This window comes from Mustela erminea, chromosome 5, assembly GCF_009829155.1.
Source record: "Mustela erminea isolate mMusErm1 chromosome 5, mMusErm1.Pri, whole genome shotgun sequence".
NCBI lineage: Eukaryota > Metazoa > Chordata > Mammalia > Carnivora > Mustelidae > Mustela > Mustela erminea.
In genome coordinates this window covers 98302080-98314251 of record NC_045618.1, presented here as the reverse complement: position 1 = coordinate 98314251, position 12172 = coordinate 98302080, and the positions used below count along the sequence as shown (strand labels likewise).

Sequence of the window (12172 nt, the reverse complement as noted above, 5' to 3'; positions counted from 1 at the left end):
TTTATAGTTGACAGAAAATAAACAGCATTTGCAACATAATGTCTTTGGCTTTGCCATCTACTTGCTCATCCCAGTTGCCTGTCACGTTAGAACTTCAACCAACATCCGTCAAAGTCTTCTGTGATGGAGTCTGTTTTTAATAAGCCCAGCACTATAATTACCTTATTGCAAAGTTAAAGCCAAATGACACTTATGATGAAGGTTTCATGGCTAAACAGTAAAGTCAGTGAAGCATATGCATACCAACTGTCAGACAGGAAATAGCTGTTCGAGGATTTGTTTCTTTATTGCCTGACGAGGGTCACTTCATTTGTACTTGGAAACTTTGCCACTGCTATAACAGGTAGCAGAGAAGGAAAATGAATGAGTCTCGTGGAGGATAACTTAGAAAGATATCATTATTAAAAATTTTTGAGAAGATTAATTCGGGAGCATTTGTGCTCGGGAACATCTGTGCTAGGTGTTTGCAGAAGTATTATCTAACTTAAAATTCCTAAAAAACCAAAGGGTTAAAGCATTGTTCAAATTTCACATGCAAAGATACTGAGGCTGTGAGGCCACCCAGCTGGTAAGTGACAAAACCAGGCTGTGAACCCGGCCTAGATTATTCAAAGTCCCATGTGGTTTTCCCAGGTGTTGTAGCTGCCATAACGTAAAGTATCAGGACTCCCACGGTCCAGACTCTGGTCTGGATGGAAAAGGAATGTGGTTTAGACATGTCCACATACTGCTTTACTGAAAGTGGGAAGGCAGAGACACACTCAGATGAGTGATCCTCTTCTGTGTCTTTTTGAAGTTTTACATTTTTGTGACAATCACAGTCAATTGTGAATTGATGTATCAGTAAATACCACATACACGTCACAGCATCTTTCATCAAAGAATCTCTGGAAATAAATGGAGTCTTGCTCTCATCTTAGCATGTGTGGATGACAAAGAGAGAGTGGGACTGTGTCTGTAGCCTGGAGAGCATCATTTGAATGCAATGGATGGTGCAAAATGAATTTTTGAATCATTTGGCTCTTAGTTACCAGGCTACTAAATCTGGGCTACTTTTTTCACCATCCAATATCTCACAGCAGAAATTTGGGGCTTTTTTCCTGCTCTTCTCTTGAATTACTTCTGGGCAATGGTAAAAGCAGCAGACTCTTTTTCCAGTTCGCTTGAGGGTTAGCATTGCATCAGCCTCCAGAACGGCTCTGCTGGCACATCTGGGAAGAAGAGTGCCCTGCAGGGTCTCTGTTTCTCAAAGGAGTGCTTCACTTTGGTGGCACCAGACCTGAAATTAATTCACTAAGCAAGTAGGGCATTTTGATTTTCAGGACTGACCCCTACCAAGACAGGATTGCGTTTTGTTTCTGTTTTTGTTAAGAATCAATAAAGAGTATAAATAACTTTCACATGTTCAACTCACAGTCACGGCATTACAGAATCTGTGTAAAAGAAAGTTGTGTTTCAGGCTAGGGGAGAGAGCATTCAGTCACTCCTATACTGTCTTGGCAAAGATGGAAGCTCTGTTGAAATGGAACTGCTGGCTCTTAGGTGGCACCTTTGTACACTGCCTGGAAATGTCCTCCATTGAGCTATCAAGTACCATGCAGCATACAAAAAGCAATTAAGAAGTCAATTAGCAAGTGGGTTGTTTGAAACTAACATCCCAGTTGCTAAGGGCTCCTCCTCCCAGTGAGGAGCCCTTCCTCACTAGGGGGAGCTTATTTCTCTTCCTCTCCTTAGTGTGTTGCTTCTAAGATTGGGTTGTGGAAAGGGTCTGGGCCTTGGAGTGATCACTGGCCTGGGGAGAGTTGTAGGACTGGTTTGGCTTTCTCCTAGTAAGCATGGAGGGGGTGTCTGGTCCTCAATTTTCTGCAGACTTCTTTAAAAGGTGGAGTATCACCAGGTTTACACACTTCACAGCACTCACCAAAGCACATACCCTCCCCAATGTCCATAATCCCACCCCCTTCTCCCAAACCCCCTCCCCCCAGCAACCCTCAGTTTGTTTTGTGAGACTAAAAGTCACTTATGGTTTGTCTCCCTCCCAATCCCATCTTGTTTCATTGATTCTTCTCCTACCCACTTAAGCCCCCATGTTGCATCACCACTTCCTCATATCAGGGAGATCATATGATAGTTGTCTTTCTCTGCTTGACTTATTTCGCTAAGCATGATATGGTGAGTGCTGTGAAGTGTGTAAACCTGGTGATTCACGGACCTGTACCCCTGGGGATAGAGTATTATGCCTCCATCAGAAAGGATGAATACCCAACTTTTGTAGCAACATGGACGGGACTGGAAGAGATTATGCTGAGTGAAATAAGTCAAGCAGAGAGAGTCAACTATCATATGGTTTCACTTATTTGTGGAGCATAACAAATAGCATGGAGGACATGGGGACTTAGAGTGGAGAAGGGAGTTGGGGGAAATTGGAAGGGGAAGTGAACCATGAGAGACTATGGACTCTGAAAAACAATCTGAGGGTTTTGAAGGGACGGGGGGGTGGGAGGTTGGGGTACCAGGTGGTGGGTATTATAGAGGGCACGGATTGCATGGAGCACGGGGTGTGGTGCAAAAATAATGAATACTGTTATGCTGGAAATAAAAATAAATAAATAAATAAATTAATTAAAAAAAAAATTAATGGAACTATAAGAACATCTGGAATACCAAAATATCTGGAAACTTTCAACTGGATATGCAAATAAATTGATATGTAAGTTATAGTCTAGCCCATTTACCTTACCTATTTTTCATTTAAAGCAGAGACTATTGTGTCATACAATAAATTATATAAGGAAAATCCTTTTATGTACTATTCATATTTAAGCCATGCTTATACTTTGCTGTATGTTTCAGATTACTCTCTTCATGTAAATGAATAAAAATGTACAGACACAGCTAAAAAAAAAAAAAAAAAAAAAAAAAAAAGGTGGAGTATCTGATGTCTCTATTATTAGCTTTGTCTTGTGCTACTGTTTCTAAGGCAAAAGTGTAAGTTCTCAATCACATTTTATTATATTCACTTGTCCTACCCAGGGGCTCTGAGGTTTCCTATCATATCTATTAAGAATATTAGTATTGAATCTACAATTTCAGACCTGGTCGCTTTTCATGTTCTACTACTTCCTCTTGTCACGTATGATCCCTTCTCGATATTAAACGTGCTCCCATCCAGACTAGACGCACACTCAATGGGAATAGGGTCAATTTAGTTAGCAGAGGGAGAAACATCAATGAGGAGATCATGGGGATGCACTCTGGCCCAGTGTCAGAGGGAGGTTGGATTCACTTCTATTTGTGCCCAACGATCACTTGGATATAAAAATTATCAAATAATTTTGCATGTTATTTCTAATATCCCTGCAAGGCACAAAAATAAAACAATAATAAAATAACATTTATGCAAATATGTATTATGTGGAGTAATCTACATGACTACACCAAGGACCAGAGATGAGCTGGATAAGGAAAAACTATGAGTGTGGATTATTTGGGACAGGCTTCTTGGAAGGGTTAAGTGTACTTAGGATGCAGAGCACAGAGCAGGCCAGAGAGCCCTGGCCTTGGTTGGGGACAGGGACAAGGGAGGCATGGTTAAGCAGTGGGACCAAACAGACCCTATTCTGCAACATTGTGAGTTGAATTTTATTTTTTATTATTTTTATTTTTTATTTTTTTAAAAATATTTTAATTATTTGTTTGACAGAGAGAGATCACAAGTAGGCAGAGAGGCAGGCAGAGAAAGAGGAGGAAGCAGGCTCCCCACGGAGCAGAGAGCCCAATGCGGAGCTCAATCCCAGGACCCTGAGATCATGATCTGAGCTGAAGGCAGAGGCTTTAACCCACTGAGCCACCCAGGTGCCCTGTGAGTTGAATTTTAAAACTGTAATAGTAATGAGTCTGTAATTACTATTAAAAATAAGATTATGGAGGTCACTTAATACTTCTACATTAATGCATATACCTTAAATTTATGGAAACCATTTTTAGTGTTAATATTAAAGATAGTTTCTTAAAATGTAGTCTTGGATGCAACCCACATCAGAATTACCCAGAGTACTTGAAAAAAAAAAGTGTATTTCTGGACTCTCTCTCAGACTTTCTGGATCTGAATTTCTTAGGGTGGGCCCCAGGAATTGACATTTAAAATAATCTCCCCAGGAGAATCTTATACTCACCAAAGTCTGGGAATCACTTGTATAGGATAAGCTGAATATCTGTGTACTTTTAGAATGTAGGGAGATGTTATTGTGGAATAGAAGTCCTGGCTCGTGGGGGTTAAGTGTTGCTGATAAATGGTTTTTCCTGTATCTAAGAGTTGCCAAAAAGGTATCAGTTGGCTGCTTCGGACAGAGCCTCATTAGCTAGAGTCTTTATGGTTTTGGGGCCTGGACCTCAGCTTTGCTTTTAAATTAAATTAAATTGGATATGTTTGCCTACAGAGAGCCTGACTTGTGCTGATAAATTCATAAAAGACCTGCTGATAAACCAGAACATTGCCTTATTGGTTTGTGGCAGAAGTTGTGGCTGACTCAATAACCAGGACTACAGTGGTAGGCTGTTAGGGAGGGGCACATACATCAGCAGGGAGCTCAGTGAACAAAGAGTGCTCTAACCACTTTGTAATTGTTGACACACTAACTTCGTCCTCTCTCTAGACTGGCATATCCTTGAGGATCTTATTTCTGGAAACCTGCTTTATGTACTGCTGTGCCTGCCACAAACTCAGCACTTAACATAGAGCTGTTGAATGAATGGATGATTCTAGACCAAGGGGATCAGATGATGGTAAGTCATATCTACAAGGATTCATCCAGAAAGGTGGATTGCTTTTCTACACACCAGGGTTACTTTTGTCTATTAAAAGAGTTCTCTTCCTCCCAAGCATCTGTGAAAACAGACAAATTCTTACTTCAGGGATCTCCTTTTTTTCTCCCCATGCAGACCCCTCTTCTATGCTTTACATAGCTTTATCTCACATTGTCAAGGTCAAGTCCTAGCGAGTAGATAATCCTTACTTGATTTGTTTAATAAGTTACGTGTCAATTGTTTGCATGATATCGACCCTGACCACCTTATTAAATATGAAAAGTTCTCTAATCTAATTTTATTCTTTTTAGGGCGGCTTTTAAAGTTTCTCATTTCAGAGAATAAAAAAATTTCTGGTCTTGTTTTTGTAGTCTGAGATATGTTTTATTTGCACTTTTATAGTACTTGCAACAGATTGTCTTTAGTGTTTTTGATGACAATTATTTATGCAGAGGTTCTTTTTTTTTTTTTTTTCAAAGATTTTATTGACTTATTGAGAGAGAGTAAGAGAGATCCCAGGACAGGGAGAGGCAGAAGCAGACTCCCTGCTGAGAAGGGAGCCCAGTGCAGAGCTCAATCCCAGAACCCTGTGATCTGACCTGAGCCCAAAGCAGATGCTTAACTGACTGACCCATCCAGGTGCCCCTATGAGGAGTTCTTTTACAGGATTCAGCAATGGTAGATGCACAGAGACTGTATTATGGGAATTTTAAGGTAGAGGAAAAAGATAATGCCTATTCCCTATCAAATATATGAAAGTGTATTTACACATAGGGAGAGGCCAAGGGAAGAGAGATTTCAAAAGGAATGTTTATGAGATAGTAAGTAAATGAAGACTGAGAACCAGTCTTTGGATTTAACGATGTGAAGATCACTGGTACCCTGAAGTGAGCATTGTCTTGGTAAAACGAGGCAGGAGCCAAAATTAATGGATCGAAAGGAAAGATATAAAGTAAATATGGATAACACTAGAAAATTGGCTGAGAAGTGAATATGAGATAAAAGGTCTTTGGGGGTGTGAGGGAGGATTTTTTTTTTTTTTAATCAGAGCAACTTGAGGATGTATGAATTTTTTTGGAAGAAGCTTTGAGACAGCTAGAGAGAAAAAGATGTTGAACCTACAGCAGAGAGAAGCCATCCATTAGGTCAGCATTCACCAACAGTCATTGCTTCCTGGAAACTTTCTGTTCTTTAGAAGAACTCTGAGGGTAAGAATCTGAGAACTTGGAAGCAATAGCAAAAGTGATTGGAATTTGGCCAGAGCAGGAAAAAACCATCGAGGAGAAGGAGTGACAGCTCTGATAATTGAAGGACCGATTTAGAATTCAAACCTCCATTGTTTGCAACCGCAGCGGAGCTTGTGATTCTATTGAGGGGGGCTGTGACTTATACAGAGCAATTTCATAGAGTCTTTCATTCCTTGGGGTCCCCGGAACAGTGCTACTGTAAGTATCTGTGCTGGTTTCTGAAGCTTGACTTACTCCATTGAAACCACAGGAAGAATGTTATTTGATTTATGAAAGGAGTTAGCCAGCCATTCACCTAATTTTGAAACAGTGACAGGAATAGGAGGTAAGAAAGGATATTGAACCAGAACTGTACAACTTGCAAGTTCTTGAGATGTCCAAGGAAGACAAAGATTTTTTAATATTTAGAGTCATAATTCATTCAAATGAAGTTAAGAAATCAGTTTTTAAGACAATACAAACTCATTAATGCCGACAAGGTTTAAGAAGTGGATATCTTTTAGAAAGTTTCAACTATACACTATATGCAAAGCTGTGTTAGCTACTTTAAATCTTTTCTGGAATGAGAAAGGATATGAAAAAGATAAAGTATATGTTTCTTTTAAGGTGAAATGACTCCAACTCTTAAAGCAAAGTGTTAGCATTTCTATTTAGTAAATGGGTGTGACATAACTGTGTGACAGTGGTATAAACCCAATTAACTTAGGTTTTCTGTAGGATAGATGCCTGTGTCTGAGTTAGCTAGTCTGTTGCTCACAAAACTGGAAACTTTTGTGTCTCACAAAACTGGAATTAAGGAGTTAGCCATCTGGAGCTTGGGATCTTCCTCCAAGCTTCTTCTAGTTGTGGCTGCTGGACTGAGGTCCCCATTTCTTGTTGGCTGTTAGCCAGGGCCACTCAGCTCCTCAAGGCTGACTGCCATTCCCTGCCAGGTGACCTTCTCCACAATATGGCAGTTTGCTCTTTCAGGACATGTAGGAGAGTATCTGCTGCAGCTTTGAATCTCTCTGACTTCTTTATCTCTGACCCCTAAATCTTCTTCATAAGGGCATGCCTGATTAGGCTAGACTCACTACACCCAAGAGGAGGGACACATGGGGAGCCATCTCAGAAGTATGCCTATGACAAATGGTTCAGATTAATAGATGTTCATGAGGAGCCTGTGTAAAGAGATATGGGCAGGGTAAAGGGAGCAAAGGAGGGATGATGAAGCAGCCAGAGACTTCCAGAACACTACCAGTCATTACCAGAACCTGGGGAGAGCTCGGATTGTGGAGGAAAGATGTGCGCTGGAATAAGGCAGCCACAGCAAAGACTTATACTGAGGCAGGAGGGGAACAGAAAAGAAATCCCCCCTCTCTCTCCTCCTGCCTCTTAATTTGTAGATGGCTCCCAGGGGCCAAGCCAAATTGGAAACCAAAGGTTTAGAGCCTGAGTCATACAGTCCATAGAGATCAGACTCATAGAGCCTAGAAGGGCAGAGAAATTTACTGAATTGAACATTGCAATGCTCAAGAAATGGCTGTTGCTGTTGTCAAGAGATCTTTGGCTTATGAACATATTTACAAGTCCAGAAGTATGAAGGGCTGGTCTTCTCTGTCAACATTCTATGTGGTTCTGATAGGTGGGTGATGATATAAATGTGGGAGAAAGGAACTGGCCAATGTATTCTGGGAGAACTACAATGAGAGAACCCTAGTATATTTCCTTGCATGCAGGAGGTATTCAACATATTGTTGTAGCAACTGGCAATGTAATGATGAAATTATAAATGCTTATAATGAATAGAAACTTATTCCATTAATATGTGCTAAAAAAGGAGGAAAGTGGAATATTAACTTACATCAGTACTTAAAAAAAAAGCACATTCATATAAAAAAAAGACAAATTCGGTGGGTTCTATTGATAGATTTTGTGTCAGAGAAGAATGTGACCTTGGTCAAAGGAGGGAGGCAAGAGAGTGTTTCCCCTTTGGATTTTACTGATCAAAATATATGGTGATGATGATTATATTCATAAACAATAACTTACTGAACCTTTGAGCAAACTTTGGAATCAAACTTATAACCCTTACAATATTCACATTGAACCCACAGGTATTCAGGGAAGACTCTCAAAGTTAGGATTAAGGTCTTTTATGAATTCTTTTAGTTGCAATAGTGCAAGAAGCAATATCTATAATAAAACTTTTCAGAACTAGAACTTTAAAACTTATACTAATCCTTCCTCTGGCAGAATTTATTTTTCATCTTAATATGTGAAGAACAAAGCATTTCTGTTTTCTTTTAAAAGTCTAATTTTTAAACTCTGCTGAATCTGTATGTGGGGATAGAGCAGCGGGGGAGGGGTTATGGCTTGTCAGTTTCTACCACACTGAAAACTGAACCTGGAAATTTAATTATTTACACTGTACTGGACGGGGGGATATTCAGATTCTGATTTTTGTGGGTAGCCTATCTTGCTATTCATGTTAGAAATTGAAAATAGAAATTAGAAAAATTTTATTATGGGACTGCTTCTTATTCAGTATTTCCAGTGGCTTTTGATTATTCATTGGAGATCAATAAATTTAGATTTTTATTTGAATTAATAATGCATCTAGTGTAGTTAGAAATAAAGGAAATAATACATATTTCACATTTCTCTCCAAATGTGCAAAGTCATTTAAGAACTTTCAATATTCCAGAGCCTATAATGCTTATTTTTATGTTCATTTTGCATTGAATAAATTGCCTTAATGTTCTAATTAGCATTTCCATCATATTTGCTAACACACTTTCACACTTATCTTATGCAGTAGAAAACTACCATCAGACATTCCCCTAGGAAAATGAAAAGATTCTTCATCTGGATACATTTTTTTATGATAAATCTTGTAGCAGGGACCTCAGAAGGAACAATGGTTAGGTATTTGGAAGACAGAATAGGAAGTCTGAAGCTTAGAGACAGTCTAATACTACACTAATTTCATTTTTAATATTGGACTTGGAAATTTCTCTGATCTACTCTGTACTTTGACTATATGTATCCATTTATATAACTTAAATTGGCCAAGTGAGTATAAAAATTCCTTGAAATGTATGTGGAAGGGAGGTTTGTACCAATGAGGGCCATCTGGTATTGTTTGAGTACCAGTGGAAAGGTTGCTGTATTTTTATTAAAAAGAATTATTTTACTTCCTTAAGTTTTATGAGTAGTTCAAACTAATCTAAACCTTTCCTTTTCTCTTCAAATTTTCATTATTCTTGGATATCTAGTGTGAATAATAAGAATATAGTTTTTAAAAAATTTTTTTATTTTTTCAGCATAGCAGTATTCATTGTTTTTGCACCACATCCAGTGCCCCATGCAATCCGTGCCCTCTCCAATACCCACCACCTGGTTCCCCCAACCTCCCACCCACCGCCCCTTCAAAACCCTCAGATTGTTTTTCAGAGTCCGTAGTCTTTCATGGTTCACCTCCCCTTCCAATTTCCCTCAACTCCCTTCTCCTCTCCATCTCCCCTTGTCCTCCATGCTATTTGTTATGCTCCACAAATAAGTGAAACCATATGATAATTGACTCTCTCTGCTTGGCTAATTTCACTTCGCAAAGAATATAGTTTTATTTCATGATTAATGCTACTGTAGTTCAACTTTCCCTTGACTTAATGCTAATTAGTCTAGAAACAATGATCGTACCTAGCTCGTCAGAGTATCCAGCATTTTATGGCAATAGAACCCACTACTTCGTAACGTAAAAGTCTTATTTTAGCATATTTTTAAGGATGAAAACTTTAAAAATGATAAATGTTACACTTTTGTTAACAACTTGAAAATAGTTGTATAAGAAACTCTGTGCTTTTTAATTTATTTTGTGTTTCCTTTGCTGGACTTCAAGTTCTCACTGGAGAAACCTTCATCAATGTACAATAGACTATCCCCAGAAGGAAGTACTATGTTAGTATACTATGTTAGTATAATTGGGTAGTTCTTCTTTGTGACTTGGAAAGGAGGGCAATAGAAAGTAGTATAATAAAAAAAAAAAAAGAAAGTAGTATAATGTCTTAACCTTGGAAACATTGTTTAACTTGCTGCTCTTTTGGGACATTTCTGCCTTATTTTGTGCAAGTCAAGTGGCCATATATCTAGGCGGAAACCTTATTTTACATACATGTTTCCATCACAAAATGGGAGGGTTCACATCTCTTTGGAGGTGGGATTATAATGCTTGGGTCCTGAGATCCCATCCCCATTATTTACAATGTAATTTGTCTTTTGCCCTCTGGTTTAAGAAATGTGAACATGTCATAAACTGAGTGTTGTAATCTTTTGAAAATTGAAGGGAAACTGGGTAGCTAGATTATAGAAAATCCATTTTTTTTTTCCAGGCTGTATAACTTCAACAGAAGTAGTCTATCTTTGGGTGTTAATAAATTGTAGTCAGCCAGGATTTAACACTGATATGTATTGTGCAGATTTAGATTCCTTTAATGTTTGCCTAACTTGTTCTTGGCACCAGAATTTCAGCATTCTGGATGTGATGGGAATGTGAACATTCTCATAAAGTACAAACGCAGATGTACTGTCTAGTAACTCTTATGACCAGTGCTTGACAATGGACGTCAATGTTTTCTTGTAGTTCTGATTTCTGGAGAAACAGTAAGCTTAATTGTTTTAGGGATAGGATTAGGTGCCTGATATGTATACTTTTGTAAGTGTGAAGTTTGGGTAGACAATTGAATTGCCTAGCCCCGTATTTATTCAGTAAATTTGTCTAGGATAAGTTTATTTTGATTGGTGGGCTAAAGCTGTTTTATCTTTACGCCCTTGTTGCTTCTGGCATAAATTCTTGGTCAAGGTAACTCTCAAACTGCTAAATGAGTATTTTTCAGTGGAGTCTTGTAAGTTGGGGACAGTGCTCTTAAATCTTCTTGGCTGAGTTGCCATCCATTGAATTACTTGGCTGAGATAGGATCAAAGTCATTTTTTACACCTAAAAAAAGTTAAGTTTTTATTTTTTTTAAAAAGAGACTCACTCCAGAGAGTATTTTCAGTCACTGAAAGAGAAGGTCACTATGTATTTTTCATTTTTGTAAATGTATTAGCATTGACACATTTGTAACAATTCTAGGGAAAAAGAAATTCACATTTCTTACTATGAGAAATTATAGCTTTTGGTAAAACATTCTCATGATTTGTGTTTTTAATCAGTTTATTGTTATTATAGTTAATCCACCTACTATCTCTGAGAAGTAGGTTAAAATTATTAACCCTGTTTTACAGATTGGGGAATAGAGACACAGTGAGGTTAAGTGGGGCCACAAGCATCCCATAGTAAGTCACTGACACAGGGAGGATTAGTCTGATATTCATGTGTTTTGTTCAGTCCAAAGTGCCTTTGATTTTACTTGTAATGAATCACACTATCGTACCCTCATTTCCTATTTGGAAAAGAAGCACTGACATTTGACCATCTTTCTTTTCTCTCTTCAGTGATCCTTGTGAGCAACTGAAGATAAACTTTTGTGGTTGTTGAAAGACTACAGCTTCTCTTAATCCTTTGTAAGATGTGCATATATTACCCTTTTAACCAACTTTCACTTTCATGTTAATGTTTAAGATCTTAGACAAGTCTGAAAATTAAATTAAAATTTAACCCATAGTATATTTTAATTGCTATTCTCTTTATTTCTATGCATATGGAGACAATGAACCAACTAACCAACCAAGTAATATTAAGCATCTACAGACTAAAATTGACTTGTGCTGGATGATTTTTGACCATAGATTTTCCCAGGTAACTGTTGTGATATCTTCCTCTCAGGTAAGATACTGACTTACACCTGAGGCAAATTCTTGGTGGTAGCCAAGGATAGGATAGGATCATGTTATAAAATCTTAGGATTGGAGGGCTTCAAAGTATTTAGTTGTCACATCATAAGGCTTTTTCTCCCTCCCCCTTGGGAGCACAGCTTATTACTCAGATAAATTTTTTCCACTTGACCCCTCAACCCTTAAGCTCCAGCCATCTGGGAGAAAAGCCTTGAGGATGCTATGCTCTTTCCTCTCACTGTCAGCTTCTGTACATGAGCTTCTTCATGGAGTAACCTCCCTGCTCTCACTTCCCCACACTCCAT

At 38.4% G+C, this 12172-nt stretch overlaps 1 long non-coding RNA gene across 1 annotated transcript in view; it reads left to right on the top strand.

The window, feature by feature from the left end:
- The first annotated feature begins 4662 nt into the window (after positions 1 to 4662).
- LOC116591344 overlaps positions 4663 to 12172 on the top strand; it is a 44922-nt gene continuing 37412 nt past the window's right edge. Inside the window, exon 1 of the long non-coding RNA XR_004285969.1 lies at positions 4663 to 4785. This is a non-coding gene — a long non-coding RNA (uncharacterized LOC116591344). The remainder of the gene's footprint in view (positions 4786 to 12172) is intronic.